Raw genomic sequence first — 20,208 nt, 5'->3', positions numbered from 1 at the left:
AATACAAATAAATATAAAATACGTGCATGTCTATTACTAGTCAACCTTTGTTTTAGTTTAGGTTAATGGGAATCTACATCTCAGTCAAATCTGCAATTAAAGACAAATCCTACTATCGTCTCTAGCGCTGTTTATAAGCTAAACATAGGAAAGCAGTTTTGAAATTTTTCTTAGAAAAATGGGATTGTAGAAATTGTAAGAATGAAGGAGATGGTGCTCTGGGTTACGCTGGACGATTGGCTGAAGAAAGAAGGATGCTGCAGGATGAATTTATGCTTTTTGAATGAAGGTGCTGGAAGACTGGAACAGACCCCTATCTAGGAAAGGACCAAAGACTGCAATGATGGAAATGAAGGGTGTGAAGAACAGGGAAATCTACACTTCACATTAGCTTCACAGACAGAATTAGCAAAAAGTAACAAAAGTAACACAGTCAGCAACAAGAAACACAACAAAGGCCAATAAGACTAAAACAGGCCACTATTTGAGGCAGCTGGTTTGTGTGCCTGTGTGTGCAGACGCCCTGAAGTGCTGAGAGCGAAATCAAGTTTGAAGAAAAAGAAAATCTCTTGATTGACTTAGGACTGACTTACCAACAACTTATAATGTGAGAGGCGGCAGGATAAAAGTCCCCACCCTTCTACATCTTGCCTTAACCTACAGAAAGACTATTTTGAGTGGCATGGAACAGCAGGCATAAGGGATCAAGTTGTGTGACAGGCTAGATTCAGGGATCCCAGGGACAGTGTTAGCTTTAAACAAAGTGAAGCTGTCCATGTGGACATCTTGAGGAAAAGTCATGGAAGAATGAAGTCATTTTTATTTACCCCTACACAAAATTTAGACAGAACACTGGACCATCCTTAAGTCATATGAGACGGTCACAGTCCTTGGACGGCCTAACACATTGCAATCAGGCTTGGGGTCGGGGCATGAATAGACTCTCACCGCAGTAGCATCTCTCCTTGCTTTCCTATACATGGATTGCTAGGAGGGGCCAGAAGAGGAGAAAAACAAGAGAAAACCATCTTACTTGTTGACTTGAGAACATTCCTCCTGATATCAAGTATGTGATGTCTTCAAATCACACTGACAAGTGTTAATTCACTTACTGTGCTTTAATGAATGGTTTGATGAATATCAATGACAAAGAAAGGTTTTAAAACTTTATGTTTCATAAGACAAACCCTAAAATATATTCCTGACATAATCCGACCGTACTTATTAGTGAGGAAAAAAAAGTTTAAATAAAGAAACACTACTGTCCAAAATGATATTTATAACCAGTATGTATGAAGTCATTTTAATTTACCAGAGACTCTCATGTAACAAGTCATTTTAGACTCTGAAAATGGTCAGAAGCCCATTTCATAGGTTCTTGTTTGCAAAAGTAATTGAAGTCACTCAGCCAGTGAACGATTCAATTACACCAAAGGTAGAACAAATGCTGGTTTTCCTGTGTGACAGATAACGGACTAAGCTGAGACCTAGAATGTGAGATTATGAGTCTTCAACAAGCGTATCTGGGGCTCACCACGTGGGCAGCTTCCTGGGTATCCGCTTTCTCTACCCTCACTTGGTGTTTTGAAGTTATACGAGATCTACAAAGCTTCAACTGTGCCATGGAAGGCAGGGTAAAATGAGCTGTTCTGTATGGGATTAGTCTTGATAAGGAACACTGATCAGAAATGATGTATGTCAACTTCACCTGAAAGTACTGCATGACCGCTTACTCACTGTGCTGTAGAAAATGACCACAACGACTAGATTTAACAACCACAAAAATAGTATAGAAATTTTATGTTTAGATTTGATATGACATACAGTACAAAATCTAAAGAGAGAATAGCTGGTTAATGTAGCCTACTGGGAAAAAGTGTCTGATAGAAATAAGCACGTGGAAAACGCCTAGTCTATACATTCATGTGGCGGAGGAGGATTGTGAAGCCTACTGAATGATGCCATGATGTTCATCTTCGTAAGCACATGAAGACGTAAGCATGCTCTCTTAGTTACTGCTCTACTGCTGTGACCGAGAAAGCATTTAATTGGGGGTGTGCTTAATGTTGTAGGAGGTGATTCATTATTAGAATAGTGGGAAGCAGACAGGCATGGCACTAGAGCAGTAGCTGAGAGCGTTGTACCCTGATCCACAGACAGCAGGAAGAGAAGAAGCGAGACTGGTCCGTGCAGGGGTTTTCAAGCCTCAGCCCTTCCCCCAGTGACATGCCTCATCCAATAAGGCCACACCTCTCAGGCCTTCCCATAGAGTTCCACTAGGTAGAAAACAAGCATTCAAACATTAATCTCCAGGGGTCATTTTCATTCAAACCACCACACATGCATAGTTTAAATCAGTGGTAACATATGCATACATACATATATATGAATATATAATATATATTATTTTTTTAAAGAAAATTTGGTAGATTACTGGAAAGAAAAGTGTCAACTTTGATGCTGAAGATAAATGCTTAAATTTCTTTGGAAAAAATGCATCACCATTTCTAGGATTTTCTTTTGAGTTTTATCTTGTTTTCTTTGGGTAACCTGCTAGCAATATGCTTACATAGGAACTAGTTACACAGTAACACATGGCTGTACCCTGAATCAATATTCTTCATGCACTTGGTTGCCACCACTGTCAAAATCCTTCATCTGAAGGGATTCTGACTTCCCTGGTAATTGTCTGAATAGACACAGGAGGAAGAAATAAAATAATTTGTAAAGATAAAATGATTAATGTGATTTTTTAAAAAAAGTATTTATAATAAAATCAGACACAACTGAAAACTTCTTTGTAATGAGTAATAGAAATCAAGGGAAATGCTCACTTAAGGGATATATATTTCTAAGTCTGCAAAAACCTGTCATAAATAAGAGCTAATGGGTTTCAAAAAACCAAATGAAGCTGATATGGGGAACAAATGTGTCTGGCCCTTATTCTTGCACAGCTTAAGTAAGAACTAATAGCCTGTAATTGTACATCAACTACTTAGATTTGTCATAAATTAAATGTTCTTGGAAAACTCACTGAAATAACTCTGTCTATACTAAAACAATTTTACTTAAAAAAAATCTTATATGGGTTAAATTCTGCAATTCTATATTGCAGCAACTCTTTTCTACTCCTGATAATGATGGCTAAAATATAATGTAAAGAGGGCTTCTGTTATGAAATACAATAAATAGCTTCATTTCCACATATTGAATGTAAGAAAGAAATTATCCTAGAGATCTCAGGATCTTATTACTCAAAAGCTGATTTATATACTGCAACCCAAACTTCATGTCTGTAGTCCAAATGATTTACAGCATGTAAGAAACATATTTCATTTTTCTTTATTAACTTAACAAGTTAATAATAATAACTTAAACAGTTAATAACTTAATTGTGCATAGTTTACAAAAGCTTGAACTATCACTGATAGGCAAACGTGAGAAAACTCTACATATAGAATATATAATAAAAATCAAAGAAGAAGGGAAGGGAAAGTAAGCATTGTGGCAATAGCTATAATTTATAAAACTGATACATCTGTAGGCAACTCATGGGAGAAACTGAGTAAGAATTTCTCACATTCCTTACATAACATAGAATCCAAAATGCTTAATGTAAACATGAGATTTTTGCTTTTACCTTTTTTTTTTTACTTAAACATTTATACCAGCTCCATTCAAGTAAGCACCCTTGCTTCTGAAAATAACTTTAGTGGAAACTTGAACAGTAGTTATGAGGAAAAAAGAAGATATCCTAGATGAAGCTGCAAAGGACCTAGAGTCCTTTCTTTGACTTAAAAAAAAAAAATCATCCATTTCACATGTTCCAATTTCTTTCTTAATGCCTCTCTCAATTTGACTTTCTCTGAAATCTGGAGTGGAAACTGTGCTTAGCATGAGCTCTCAAACCAATTGTGTTATAGGCCTTAGACGAAGCAGGAAGTGGAGGGAAAAGAAAACTTACCCCAGGACCCTCCAAGTCTATTTTCCACTAAGATAATCTAGCTATGTAATCACACCGTCTGCCTTACAAAACCTCACAGGGAACTGTGTGGAGAGGCAAAGGTTAGGGAGGCAGAATCGCGGAGGATGGAACACCGAGGCAGATTCTGCTCTACCAAAATCCAATCAATTAAAATGCCTCCAACTGTGTGCACGCCAGTTCTAGGAGCATCAAGGGATGTGCTATAAATAGAGCTCTTTTACCAGTCACAGGATTCAAGTAAAAATGGATAGAAACTTTCAGCATAAGACCATAAAATATAATACTTCCAAAGGAAGGCATGCCAGAATTAAGTCAGAAGCATAGAATGAGCAAGAAATTTTGGGGCAACAACCGAACTACAAATCGTTTTTAAATAGTAACTTTTTAAGATACTGAATATGGCGTGGTTCTCCTACTTTAATCTGTGAAAATGAAGTTCTCCAAATATAGACAAAGAACATTGCATTGCTAAAATAATGAAAACTTTTTCTAAATCCACAAAACTTATACAACAAAAGAAATCAAAATGGAGGAATAATGAAAAAATGAGAGAATATACTTGCCAACTACATGTTTGAAAATGGGCTGTCAACCAGAACATGTAGTCCACTCAAACATTTCAATAGCACAAGGACAAATAGCCTGATTTAAAAGTGGGTAAAAGAATACTCCATAATTTACCAGAAATTAATACAAACATTTAATAGGTATAAATATCAATAGTAATGCATATAAAAACTGCTCAACATTACTAATTATCAAAGAACTGTATATTAAAACTACAAGATATTTCTTCATATCAGTAGAAACTGATATTACCAAAATATTAACCATAGCAAGTACTAGTAAGAATGTGGAGCATACTGCATGGTCTTGGTGGGACTGTAAATCAGTATAGTTGTAATGAAAAACCACATAGGTGAGTGGGGACCCAGGACACCTGGTAGAATATATACAATCAAAGAGTGGGTGAGTACTGACACATGTTGGGGTGTCCGCCTGCAGAAGGACCCACAACAAGTGGCAAAAGTTGAGGAAGCAAGAAGCAAACTATAGCTAAGCAAGGATAATGCACACAGGTACACAGGGCCAACAATATTAGGCAAGGGTAGTGGAAATGGGGAGCAAGCTGGAGCTGACTTGGGGTAGGGTATGCAGGTGTGGAGAGCCACACTACAAGATGATAAAAGCAGAGATAAAAGTCAGAGGTGTGTTGAAGCATAGAAAGTGACTAAGTTAATGCAGATAGTTGGCGACTCAGGCGGAGATTAATGATGGACCCCAAAGACCTAAATACCAGGGGAGAGGACCTAAATTCCTCTGTGGAGAGGAAATCTACAATGGCGTAGACTTCTCCGAAACATTGCAAACCCCAATACAAAAAATAAAATGAGCAACCTGTATTTAAAAAGGATGAAAGTGAGAAGAAAGAGAAAGAAGAAAAGAAGGAAGGAGAGAAAAAAAAAGACTCAGATAACACTAACTCCAGACATAAAAGTGTAAAAAACAAAGATGACACAAAAAGCAAGACAACACCTACCTTCCAAAATGCACCAAACTCATAGTAATGGACTCTAATGATAGTGACTTAAAGGGATTTTTCAAAGATTACCAAAGAACAATAACAAATATGTTCAATCAACACAAAGATAGTATGAAGTACTCCGAGAGAACAACGAACAGCTGAATAAAATAAGAATGCCAATTCAGTGTGAAAGCAGGCTATAAAAAAGAGAACTGCTGCAGAAAAATCAAGTTGAAATGATATAGGAAGGGAAAAACGTCTGTGAAAAGCATCACCAAAAGAACACATCATATGGAGAGAACAAAATATCAGGGCTTAAAGAGGAGACAGAGGAATTGGGTCATTCAGTCAATGAGAAAATATAAAAGTACATGAGTTTAATGTAGGAGAAATAAGGACCTATGTGAAAGGACCAAGCCTTTGAAGTATGGGAACAGAAAAAAAAAAGAAAAAGGAGGATGAAGTAGGAAGGAGGAGGAGGAGGAGGAGGAGGAGGAGGAGGAGGAGGAGAAGGAAAAGGAGAAGTAGGAGAAGGAGAAGGAGAAGGAAAAGGAGAAGGAGGAGAAGGAGAAGGAGAAAAGGAGAAGGGAAAGAAGGGGAGAAGGAGGAGGAGGAGGAGGAGGAGGAGGAGGAGGAGGAGGAGGAGGAGAAGAAGAAGAAGAAGAAGAAGAAGAAGAAGAAGAAGAAGAAGAAGAAGAAGATGACGACTATGACAACAACAACAAAGATGATGATAATGAAGACCAAGAAGTGAAGATTGCTCACATGCTGTTACATGGTAGGGTAGGGTGACTACAGATTATATGCTCTACTTTCTCAAGAGGAAGAGATTTTTAATATTTTCATCATAATGTCAAGTGAGTTTAATTTGATATTGCAACGTATGCATTACATAGTACCCCATTAAGGTGTACAAATCTGTGTCTGTTTCTACCAGTTAAAATGAATGATTTTAAGAATTAAAAAATAGCAATTATTGCTGAACAACTACAGTGCTAAAGCTGACTTTTCAGAAATGCTGCCACAAATTCTAGGAGGACAGGAAACATACGTGGAAAGCTTTGGCTGCACACTCAAAAGCAACAGTTGATGTTACCAGGCAATCATGACACCCTCGTGACTCTTCAAAGCCGGCACCCACTGCTGCATTTTCATATTGCAGCGGGTACAGATGGTAGAGGCAACAGATGTTTGGTAGCCACACCCGACCGCAGATTTCAAGAGCCCAAGTATCACTTTGTAAACTATAATCTATGACCAATATTTTAAAATGTTCTATTTCATTTAACTCTGAAGATAAATGGCATGATTAGGGATCAAAACTTAGAATAAAATAAATAAACATGGTTATTAAATATATTTTTAACAAAGCTTGAAGAGAAGGCATAGAGCAGCTATATAAGGTAATGTGCTAAAAACATATCATTTCTCTTAGAGACTGAAAGCCATTCACTAAAATTAATAAGCATTTCTTTACTTAGCTGCTTGTCACATAATTGTACTGGTAATATTTTAAAAGAAAACTACTATAGAGAAAATAAATATAATGTAATATATTATCTTAAATCATTAATGAAAAAAAAAACAGTTCAAATTGTGACCAATGAGTAAAGAATATAACATTTAAAACTTCATTAATCATATATATAAATAACAGCTCTAAAATTGGAAACTATTAGAATTAACTTAAATATGAGAATAAGTTATGAAGAACACTTAAAAGCAGAAAAATTAAAATACCATTTTAGAGTTACATGAAAACTTCCTGTGTAAAATCATTGTTAGATTAAGTAAGAATTCATTTACAAAACCAGACTGTATTTCTTCAGATGTACCTAGCTTTTGAGGTAAGTATACTTGGCAAAGATCAAATGTTGATAATTTTGTTGGGATATAGGGTATGAATACCATTTCTTCTCAATAAGCATAGTCACATGAGGCATTAATTCATAGAACTATAAAACATGCCATTTATTGTAATAAAATTATAACCAGACCACTATAGTTTGTATGTATTTAATTTTTTTTTCTGTATTTTGCTCTGCTCCATCTACAGCATTAGCATTCCCAAATTACATGTGGCTGGCACTTAAAAATGCATCTCTGCTAATAAGAGAGAGAGAGATCTTCAAAGCTAGAAAGTATTGGAAATATTTTCAGGAGATCATCAAACTAAACTGGACAAGTTTATCCGTGCTACTTAGAATATTAGTTGAATACCCCACACTGTTTCCAGTTTCCAGGATTTTGAATATCTATCTACTGATAGACACTTTAGTGGCAAGCAGTACATTGGCACAGAACACAGCAAATGTTCTGAGCTGCCACCAGACTACAATTCATATTCCCAAAGAAGCTAAGTAACAAGGAGGGCCCAAGGGAGGGTGCTGGAATTTCACTCAGAAGCTGAAATAGAGCAGGCAGCAGAAGTGAATGAGGAGGACGAACAGGAGAGGAAAGGGAATATGGAGGGGAAACAAGCTGAGGGAGCAGATGTGGGAAGATGGGGGCAGGAGGACAGAGAGAAGAGAGACACTGTGGGAGGGAACATTTCTGAGACAAGCTAGAGTGAGGCTGGAGTAGGTTAGGCTCCAGGGAGGATATGGGGAGAGGGGGACTCTAGCTGAAAACCCTTGTAGCAGGGCTCATGGAGACTGAAGAGGGCACCCTGTAACTAGACAGGACTCCTAGTGGAGGGAAGCGGAACATCAAAACCCACCCACAAAACTTCGACCCCAAATTACCCTACTTACAAAATGTGCAGGGATAAAAATAGAAGAGAGATGGTGGGACTGTCCAACCAATCCTTGGCCCAACCTGAGACGCACCCCGTGGGAGAGAGCCAACCCCAGACACTAAGGACGGTCTGCTATGCTTGCAGACGGCAGCTTAGCATAGCTTTCTTCTGAGAGACTCCACACAGTAAAGGATTGAAACTGCTGCTGAGACTCACAGTCAAAGACGGGGTGGAGCTCAGGGAGCCTGGTGGAAGAGTTGGGGGAAGAATCGAAAGAGCCGGACAGGACAGGAACTTAACAAGGAGACCAACAGAATCAACTAACCTGGGCCCAGGGGTGGCCTGCGAAGACTGAAGCACCAACCAAGAACCATGCACAAACTGGATGTAGGTCCCCTGCGCTTAAATACCAGATGGGCAACTTGGCCTTCTTGTGGGTTCCCTATTAAGGGGAGCGGGAGCTATTTCTGACATGGACTCTGTTGCATGTTTTTCGATCACTTTTTCCTGGTGGGGCTGCCTTGCCTTGTCGCTATGGAAGAGGATATCCTCAGGTCTGATGAGGCTTGCAGTACTGGGGTGGGTTAATGGCAGGGGAGAGAGGCTTTCCTGAGGGGTAGTGGAGGAGGGAGGGAGAAAGAGAAGAAAAGGATGGGAGCAGGCGGGGAGAAGGATGGGGACTATGATTAGAATCTAAAGTGAACAACCGAATGAATAAAGTTAAAAGTTAAAAAGACTCTCCCTGTCCAATTCTTAAATTTATCTCACACTGAGTAAATGATAAAATATAACAACTTTCCCTCAACAGGTTCATAAAAATGTTGATGGTCAAAAGGCTGTTTTTGTTTCTTACATAGTCCACACTTAGGAACTGCATCATCAAGTGAGATAACATGCAGTCCAAAGTTCCCGTTGGATTAAACCAAACTGTTTTACTAAAAACAATTAGAGACAGTGTATGCCTATATGCACTGCCCTTCATTGGTATTCTACTTTCATGTAGAATTATCCTTGAAAATAAGTGATCCACATAAACAACCAGGAGCCCACAGTTAAGCCAGAAACATACCAGAGGCGATTGTTACAGAAGAGGAGAGCAAATATGAGACAGAATGGGGGAAGGAAATCTGTATAAAAATTATCTTGCATCAATCACCAAATTTGATTGCTTCAGCACTATAAAATCCAATTTCGGAACTTACTTAACCTCTGAGTGAGTTTCCAAATGATGAATAATTTCAATTTTCATACATATGCAGAAATATCACTTTAAATGTTGCATCTATTCTAGACAGCAAAATTTAAATTGGAATCTCAGTTTGGTCAAGCAGAATCCTTTCAGGGCAATTATAATATGCCTAAAATTTAGGTTATTTGAGTCTTTGTTGGCAAATAAATCAAAGAGTGAAACAGAAATATACAGATATTCTGTAAAGCATTAAGAAGCCAGGGAAGAGGAAAAATTATTCAAATTATTAAAATGTGAAGCAGGGCAGGGAGAAATCTACCCTTCAGCTTGGATTATTGAGCTGATTAAATTCAATGGTAAGCCTGGAAACTCTGGTGAATTAAATACCCAATGGGCTGTATCATTTTCAATAATTTAGTTTTAAGCTAAATTATAATTGATGAGCATGTAAAAAAGATTCCACCTCCATTCATATAGTGATTATAAAGTTCAGAGAGAATCTCACTGCTGTTACAGGCCTAATACTATGCCAGATTGTTCTTTGTTTATTTAACATTGAATGCAAAACACATATGTAAAATACAGAACACTTCTTTCAACTCTAGAAAGCCAAATATGTTCTAGTAACATTCTTAAGACATGGAAAACAAAAAATACTTCTAATACTCACCATGCAGTATGCCCTTCCCCCTCCCTTCCTCTCCTGAGCATGCAGATTCTATTAAGAGCAAAACACTTAAAAAAGAAGCATATCAAAGAAAAGAAACATATCCTTATTTTCTCAAAGAATAGTGTCTTGTATGCATTCATTTTTAAATGGGTAAAATAATTTTGTATAATAGTTTATATTGTGTATTTGTCATTATAGAGTATTTTCTTCTCATTAAAAGCTGCTGGAATGATCACACGTGGAAAAGCCTTTCCTTGAATGCAGTGTGAAGAATGCAGCCTGCAGATAAAGATGAGTCAAAACTTGTTGCAAACATGCAGAACAGAGCTCAGAACCTAACTGGCGCAGAAGATTTTGCAATTCAGAGTTCTGGAAGGAATCCAAATTTACCTAAGCGCTTTCATAGTTGAGACATTTACGGGAGGAAAAAAAATACTTACAGAAATGCATGCATTATTAAGGAAGAGGGTAAATGAGAGAACTCTAGCCCTTGGCCAGTAAGAGGGCAAAGGAAAACAAAGAAATTTCTCTCTGGCTGATGCCTCCCATTGGACAAGTTTCTCCACAGTAGGAAGACACGCCCCAAGGAAAGTGATGGTGGGGCTTCAAAACCACAAAGAAAGGCAGAGATAGATAGGCAGTAAATACATCCCACCACAAGGCTGGGGAGAGGCTGTAGAGAAACACACCCAGGGACTGTGAGCACAAGAAAAGCAACAGTGGCATTTGGGAAAGAGGTGGTGAAAACTTGACGGTCAACAGGATGGAGAGGCTTCAGGGGAGAATGTGCTCCCAGACAATGTCCACATTTTTGGAATGAGAAACCAAATGGTCGTGGAGACGTCAGTGACAGGAATATCGAGATTCAAGGATGGGAAAGGGAGCTTGGCTTTGAGTTTGTTAAGGCTCAGCTGTCTATGATCCGGGTAGGCGGAGGTCCTTTTAGCTACTTGTGATTAGGAAGAAAGCTCTTAGCCTTGGCTTTTAAAATTAGTTTTATTATGAGCATGTGTTGCATGCACAAGGAGGGAGGTTTCATCATGCTATTCCTACGAACGTGCACAGTGCACTTAAATCATTCTGACCCTCCTTCACCCTCTTCTGTCCTCTTTTCAGCCTCCAAATGCTTTCTTTTTCATGGCACAAAGGCCTTCCTCCATTTACAAAAATGTTTTCCATTTATGTGCATGTGTGTGTGTGTATCTGTCTCTGTCTCTGCCTCTGTCTCTCTCTTTCTGTGTGTGTGTGTGTGTGTGTGTGTGTGTGTGTGTGTGTGTGTGTGTCTGGATGTATGTGTCACTGAAGTTATATGAAATTATGAACTGTCTGCTATGGTGGTGAGAACTAGACTCAGCCTTTTCAAGAGTATCAGGCAGTCTGAACCACATTTCTCTGGACACCTTCAACTGCTTTCTTTTGAGAAAGAAAAAAAGAATGAAAGAAAGCACAATATTTGTCTATCTGAATCTTTGATCTTCAATTTTTCACCTAACTATCAACTATTTAAAAGTAATATATGAAATAATATGTAAATTCTTACATTTGGAATTGCTAGTCTGAATGCCTTTGTTCTTGGTTTAATACTGGTGTGGTTTGATACTGTGTTTAATATGAACTCTCTATAGTGGAAGTTTTGGTTATGTTACGTGAGTATGTGTTTGTTTTAATCCCAAGTGTGTGGTGTGGGAATGTTTTTAGTTTATCCACATCTGACAGTCTCATGAGAGGGTGAGTGATCTTTGCCAGCTGATAACAGCTCCTGGGAGGGCTTGTGATCTTTGCTGGCTGGGAACTGCCTAGTGTGTTTGTGTGTGTGTGTGTGTGTGTGTGTGTGTGTGTGTGTGTGTTGGGGGGGTGCCAGCTGAAAACCATCCTTGTGTGTACCTGAATATGGGATAAATAGAGGCTCCTAGAGAGAAAGGAAGGAGGCTGCTGTTGATTCTTGCTGCTGCTGTTGCTGCCATTTGCTGTTTGCTGTTTGCTGTTAACTGTCCTGTTGGAATCCTGACAATTAAGAGTGAAATTGCCCTCTCTCTTGCTTAGTTTCTTTAGATGCACAGGTTTTAGTGGGTTTGTCCTATGTTGTATGTCTATATGAGTGAGTATATACCATGTGTGTCTTTTTGCTTCTGGGACAACTCACTCAGGATGATCCTTTCCAGATCCCACCATTTACCTGCGAATTTCATGATTTCCTTATTTTTCATTGCTGAGTAATATTCCATTGTGTAGATGTACCACAATTTCTGCATCCATTCTTCAGTTGAGGGGCATCTGGGTTGTTTCCAGCTTCTGGCTATTACAAATAAAGCTGCTACAAACATGGTTGAGCAAATGTCATTTTGTGTACTTGAGCCTCTTTTGGATATATGCCCAGTAGTGGTATGGCTGGATCTTGAGGAAGCGCTATTCCTAGTTGTCTGAGAAAGCGCCACTTTGATTTCCAGAGTGGTTGTACAAGTTTACATTCCCACCAGCAGTGGAGAAGGGTTCCCCTTTCTCCACAACCTCTCCAGCATGTGTTGTCACTTGAGTTTTTGATCTTGGCCATTCTCATGGGTGTAAGGTGAAATCTCAGGGTTGTTTTGATTTGCATTTCCCTAACTAAAATGTCCAATCCCCATCCGGAAAGGCAAAGAGGATGGACATCAGAAGAAGAAGAAAACAGGAAACAACCTAGGAACCTACCACAGAGGGCCTCTGAAAGCCTCTGCCCTTCAGACTATCAAAGCAGATGCTGAGCCTGATGGGCAACTGTTGGGCAGGTGAACGGAATTTTACGTAAGAACTGGGAAATAGTAAGAGCTGGAGAGGACAGGGTCTCCACAAGGAGAGCAACAGAACAAGAAAATTTGAACACAGGGAACTTCCCAGAGACTCATACTCCAACCAAGGACTATTCATGGAGATAACCCAGAACCCCTGCACAGATGTAGCCCATGGCAGTTCAGAGTCCAATTGGGTTACATAGTAATGTGAAGAGGGACTGCCTCTGACATAATCTGATTGGCCTGCTCTTTGATCACCTCCCTCTGGGGGGGAGCATCCTTACCAGGCCATAGTAGAGGACAATACAGCCACTTTTGATGTGAACTGACAGACTAAGATCAGAAAGGAGAGGAGAACCTCCCCTATTAGTGGACTTGGGGAGTGGCATGCAAGCAGAGGGAGGAGGGAGGGTGGGATTGGGAGGGGAGGAGGGAGGGGCTTATGGGGGGATGCAGAATGAATAAAGTGTAATTGATGAAAAATTTAAAAAAAAATAAAGAAAACAAGTGATACAAAAAAAAAAAAAAAGAGTGAAATTACCCCAAGGAACTAAGTATTAAAAGGTCCATATGCCCTGTTTTTCTAACCTTATTTCTTTCCTACCTAGGGTCGGGGGTTGGAAGGGAGATAGAAGCAATTATCAACCCCAAATTAAATAGGTTTAAAAAAATTAAAGGTGACAACTCTCCCCCACAAACTGCTATGTTTGGACCATTATTCCCCAGCAAGTTGCACTATTTGAAATGGTTGTGGAACCAGGTGTAGAAGTTTGAGAGGAAAGAGCAAAAGAGAACAAAGACAACAAAGGCAGAGATACAGTGTTGGAGTAAAAGAATGTCACCTATTATTCGCCAGAAAGTTGACACTTCTGACTCTTTTCAAATTTCTATTTTTACCAATTATTAATGATGCTTTATGGTTATTTTGCTACTTTCCAATAGTAGCATTTCCAAACCATAGAACAGTGACAGCACTCATTTAGTTTGACTTAAAATATAAGATAAATCCAGATAATGCCTTTCTTTCCAAGGAACAGTTTTTAAAGGCTGGATTATATTTCTAGATAAAATTTTTGTTTTCATTTTGCTTTGTTGGAGCAAAGTTTTAGACTGGACTGTCATTTAGTTAGGGGCACAGAGGAAAATGGTTACACATCACATAGTAGGAGTAGACATTCTCCACATTAATAGCTGAGATTTCCCTCTCTTGGAACACATCACAGTATCAGAAGACAAGCCGACGAGTTTCAATGAATTGGTAACCATAAAAGAAGGTCTAACTACAAATGTTCACTAATATACACTCGGTGAAAGAGACTGTATACTACCCAGCTGTTCCCTGAGTGTCTGTTTTTGTATGTTAGTTATATTATAGTAGCATTTAGTTATAATGTAGCGGCAGAGTTTACATACAATTGTGAGCAATATCCTCTATCTGTATAATCATCATCCTTTAGGACAACTATTAACTGCAGAAATACTTAATAGCTTTGCATATTTAACTATACCAAAATTGTATTTTTAATTAAGAAAAATACTTTTTCTATCTTGGATGACAAAATCATATGAAATATATATTAAAACACCAACTCAATTGACTCCATATATCCTCTCCATATGGTGTCACTGGTATAGGTTTGGGCACTTTTGTAATATCTTAGTACTATAAATATTTAATCTTTTTCTAAGCAAATTATGCATTTTATATGTTGTGACTTTTTTTTGTAAAAAAACCAGTTATGTAGGATTTTAATTCTCTATAGAGATAAAAGAGCATGGCAAGTTGAAACAAAACACCTTCAGTTGAATGTCATCTGTGATTTCAACAAGTATGTGTTATGAATATGCACACACACACACACACACATATATATATATTCTACAATATATGTACACATACATGCAGAATAGTAGGTATATTGGGATGAGTAGAAAATGAGAAAGGAATTATATATATATATATATATATATATATATATATATATATGTATGTATGTATAAGCTACCCTTTAGGGAATGTTAATTATGAGATGAAAGTGCAAAGGTCATTTTAATAAACACAGTATGAGTAAGAGGCATTTGTTTTTCTACACAGGAAAAATATGTTTAGCTGTGCAAATAGAATTAGAAGTGGCTGGGTGTGGTGACACATACCTTTATACTGCCAGCACTCAGGGGGCAGAAGACAGTGGATCTCTGTGAGTCAGAAGCCAGTCTGATCTAAAGAGTTAGTTTAAGGACAAGGTAGGGCTACATAAATAACACACTATCTCAACATATAGATTGACAAATAAACAAATAAAGTAAGCTTCATAGTAGAGCAAGAACCATTTGTGAGGAAGGTTGTGAGGTTATATCAAATCTTGATACTGTTTTAGTTTTATGGCAATTTCTAAAATCTACCCAGATTATTTACCTTCTTACAAGTTTTGGGTTTGAACTTATTACACAGATTCTCCAAAGCTGAAATTATATAGAAGCAACAGATGTTTGAGAGCTACTGTACATCACAGTGATTATACTTCATAATAATATTTTGTATTATTATATAGATTTTAAATTATTTAACCAATGTCTAATTTATCCATAAGTCTCAAGTATTATATTGTAAATATCTAAATTATTTATAAAAACAAAAATTTTTATATCAGATAATGGCTGAAGACAAGGGAAAGGTGTAAAGAGGAATGTTTAAGTGTTTTTGTGGAGAGTAGCGATGATCTACATTAGACTAATGCTTAGTATTTGGATAGCTGTACTTATAATGGAAGGACATACCCATGGATTCCGTCCACAGGGTACCTCCAGACTCTTGGACCATGATGCTCCTTCCTGGTTTTGAACAGGCTTTATTCTAAGATAGACTTTTTGATAACTGGCTTCATGTCAGCTCATGTCCTTGGTTGTTCACTGCCTCCTAAGCCATTAAATGTCCGTGAGGATGAAACACATTCTTCTAAAGTGTTTTAGAAGAAATAGCATTTCATCTGTAATTAAAAAAAAAATAGTGACCTATTGTTTAATCAGGCATTGAACAAAATCTAAACAGAATTTAAACTATCTGGGGTTGGTCAAAACAGACATAAGGTGTATAGAAAGCTGTGTTGACCTGCTAGATGGAAACAAAAACAATGTTGCATAGTTCCCGATATCCCCTAAATACCAAGGATGAGTGCTGAGGATTCATGGGTGAAGCTCCGTGACTGTGCACACTGATAATAGAATATGTACATGTTTCTGATGTATGAACACACAGAGCAACTATTCTGATATTGTAATGGATAATGTATGAATATACAGAAAATGTCAAAGAAATTTTTATTGAAAAGGATTATGTTAAATAAGACAGTATGCTACAGGAATGCGAAAGCACAGGGGTAGAAAGTAATGTAGAAAAAGTAGAGTAAGTAAAAAACTTGTTCAGTGTGAGCTTTCTTGCTGATTTTTTCCTTCCTTTCTTTCCTTCCTTCCTTCCTTCTTTTCTTCCTTCTTTCCTTCCTTTCTTCTTTCCTTCCTTCCTTTCATTCATTTTTGAGACAGGATCCTATTCTGCAGCAAGACTGTATTTGAACCACTCACAGCAATTATTTTGCATTACACTCCTGACTGTAGGGATCACAACTCTCATGGTTAGGATGATTTTAGACTGGTTAGGATAAAATATACTGCACTAATAGAAATAATAAAATAAAGACCATCCCTCCCACAGAAAACTGGTGAAGAATAATACATGAGCCTCAGAAGTGAGACTCAGGGAGTGCAAACACAAAGGGAGCAAAAAAACTGTACGAGCAAAGGGACCAGTTCATCTGTGACAAGAAAGAACCATCTAGAAATGACAGGGAGTTGTATGATCACCTAAAGAAGACCTTCATGATGACATCAGTCAACATGCCAGCATGGATGGGGAAGCTTCATAAGACCCAGCCCTAGATGAGGAGATAAATGATGCTGAGAGACAGAGGGTAAATTTTCTCCAGGGAAAAATTATCTGATGGGATGTCTAATCCCATGTGGTCAGTGGTAAACACTTACACAAATAAGCAACACTAAATGGATTATTTAACTATAGATGGATATATGGATATAGATGATATAGTTATAATTACAGGAGAAGAAATCATGAGTTTGACAAAGAGTAGGGAGGCACAAGAGGAGCAAGGGTCATGGGGGTTAGAAATTATGTAAATACATTATTTATATATAAAATTCTCAAAATATTTAAATTAGCAAAGAAAGGTACCCATCACCTTCCAAAAGGAAAAAGAGATAACTGAGCAGAATTGTTAGGATCCCTCTAATCAAAACAGAGTTGAGAACTGAAATGGCACCTGGAGAGTCTGTAATGACATCTTCAGATAAGAAACATCCCAATAGTAAACCTCTTGACAAGGATCACAGTGCCAACATCAGATACAAAATACTGAACTACAGGTAGTGCATTTAACCCCTCAAATTCAACCCAAGGGGCGCAATTAAAAGCTACTTCTGAAAGTGATCCAGGTATATGACAGCAAACTGATTACAGATCGAAAGTAGGTTTTATCTGTAAATAAAGAGACTCAGGGATGGAAAGAGAATTGGTAGAGGAAATTCATGGCTTAAAGAAGAGAAATATAATCTTTAAGCTGTCCTCTAGTTTTAAACAGTATCGCTATTATTACATATCAACCTGTCAAAGTACAAAATTACTTGCATTACTTCTCTATATACCTGCTTAATAAAAACCATCTGTGTGCTCAATATGCAATCGTCTTCCAGGTCATGTCAAGAAACAACTTAGTATCTCTGTGGCATTCTTCCACAGAAGCTCCTGTTGTTTTCCTTCTGTTCCAGTTTCGTGGGAATGAATAAAGAAAGCAAGGCCATTTTTAAGAAGAACCCCCATATTACTGCTCATTACCTCGCAATGTTGAGTCACCATGGCTTTTTTAAATGTTTCTTTCTGTCAACATGTGATTCATTATACATATATATATATTTACATATTAGGAAATTCTTTAACAAGATGGGGTATAAGAATAAATTCTATTTGCTATCTTATAACAGACACAAAATTTTTGAAAAAGAGGATAACTGTGCAGAGACAGAAAGACAGAGAGAGACAGTTTTGTAAATACGAATACCATTGTTAAGTTAGATACATTTTACTTTACATTTACTTTGCAGACTTTTTTACATGGACATTTGAGTTTACTAGATTTCCCTCCTGCATCAATGATGTAATATAGGAGCACACACAGAGAATGGATTCAGAGAAACAGTATCTCTGTTAGGCTGAAAGTAGGAGCAATTAAAGTATATTTTGAAATATTTGCAATCTTTAGCCTCAGGGTCTGTTCAAACTATTCAAGAACCCTAGCTGGGTTTCCCAGACAGATGCCCTGTTCTTCTCCACATGAGAAAAGATGAGGTTGTCATTAAGTCAGCAAAGTTTTCCAGTGTCAAAGAAGTGTCATGCTCTATCGAAAAAATGTAAATTTTGACCTATGATTGCCTTTTAATGTCCAAATACAGAACTATAGCTGCATTCAATATCCAGCACTCTGCAGACAGCAAGTACTGATTAGCTGCACATGTGGCTACGGTTCTTGCAGTTCAGCACGCATATCTCCATCCTTTCTTAGCAGTAGCACGGGGTTGAGAAGGGAAGGCCTATCACATCCATCAGTGCAGGCATCACTCACTTTTCAGTTTGAGGAAATTATTTACAGTTTCTCACATTTGGCTATGAGCTATGGAGTCTATTAAGTCTTCCTAAGGCAAGCAACAGCAATCCGAGGCGCCCACGTGTGTGTGTGTATGTTTAAGTATGCATTCCCACACTTTCTCACTGACATACTCAAATCTACAGCAAATCTATAGCACTCATCGTTCACCAACAATTAATGGCAAAGATAGAATATCCAGCACGTATCCAGTATGTGATACGTACTCCACTTTGAGTGTAAAAATAATTTTGTGCTTGATAAATATAAAATAAAACTGTAAATTAAACAATTAAACTAAGGATTTTTCTTCAGGAATACCCCCTCTCTCTTCTCTCTCTCTCTCTCTCTCTCTCTCTCTCTCTCTCTCTCTCTCTATATATATATATATATATATATATATATATATATACATACATATATATATATATATCCCTGTAATCTTTAAGAAGAGCACAGTTCCATCAACTAAAGCTCTCATTACAACTGGTCTTCCTGCTGAGGCCAAAGAGATGGAGCAATTTGATGGTATCCCCAGAGACTCTGATGTGCTGGCATGGGGTCAGATGAGGTTGGGATTGCTCTCTTCTTCACTCATCACTCCATTCCACTGAAAGGCATCAATCTAAAAATAGACTGGCTCTTTGTTCTTGTTTTCTTGCATCCTTTTAAAGATTTGTTCCTGTGTATATGTGCATGCTTGAATGAGTTTAGTTTCACCACATGTATGCATGTGCCTTTTCCTAGGGAGGCAGACATTAGATCCTTTGGAACTTGATTTACACATGGTTGTGAGAAACTTGATGTGGGGGACGGGACCCAAACTTTGGTACTGTGAAAGAGAACCAAATGCTGTTAATCATTGAGCCATCTCACTTGCTCATATGTGCACTTTTTGTATTAAGATATCTGAAGGAAAGCCTCATCAGTAAATTCAAATGTGCTCTAACAGTGATATCATTCATGTCTTCATATATATATATATAATATATATATAACATATATATTATGCAAAGCTGCACCTCTATAATTGTTAAAGGTTTTAGAAGATTGATCGGTTAGTTAGAATTTCTACAGCTATGGAGAGCTGGGGTGTTATAGGTCCCTAGCTAGCGAGGAACACATATTATGTTGTGCCATATTTAGCTCACTAACTACTAGTTATTGTCACCTCTTGATTTGACCTAACATTCTCATTACTATAAACTAAAATCCTTCTGGGAATGAAGAAACATATCTCTAACCTCTACCATCCAAAGGCTAAGAATATCATCAAATAATATCCAGGGCCTCTGTCAGAGCTTTTCTGCATCCCTATAATGTATCTGATCTTCTCATTCATGTACTTTTAAGTACTTTGATTTATGACTTTCTTTGTTCTATTAATATACCAAGCTGATAAAACTGCAACCATGTTGGAACATTGTATTTGGGGCAACCTGAATTGGCTACGCTGAGATATGACCTCTCATATTTGGCTTGAGAATTAATGGATCTCTATTATCTTTGCAATATGAACTGTGCTTTTGAAATTATAAAATGTCATTGCTTTGTATATATCTAATTCGAATTTCTGGCACCAGGCAGTTTATTGGCTCCTTCCACTATGAGTAGATGCAGTAAGAA

The 20,208-nt window shown here is 37.7% G+C and overlaps 1 protein-coding gene across 2 annotated transcripts in view; it reads right to left on the bottom strand.

Annotated features, from left to right (window-relative positions):
* The window catches only part of Fam83b (family with sequence similarity 83 member B), a 74,976-nt gene that overhangs the window by 16,898 nt on the left and 37,870 nt on the right, over positions 1 to 20,208 (bottom strand). The gene's annotated exons all lie outside the window — the stretch shown is intronic.

The sequence above is a fragment of the Meriones unguiculatus genome, chromosome 6 (assembly GCF_030254825.1).
Source record: "Meriones unguiculatus strain TT.TT164.6M chromosome 6, Bangor_MerUng_6.1, whole genome shotgun sequence".
Taxonomy (NCBI): Eukaryota; Metazoa; Chordata; class Mammalia; order Rodentia; family Muridae; genus Meriones; species Meriones unguiculatus.
Note: the sequence above shows the minus strand (reverse complement) of the source record. Positions and strands in the feature narration are given on the sequence as shown.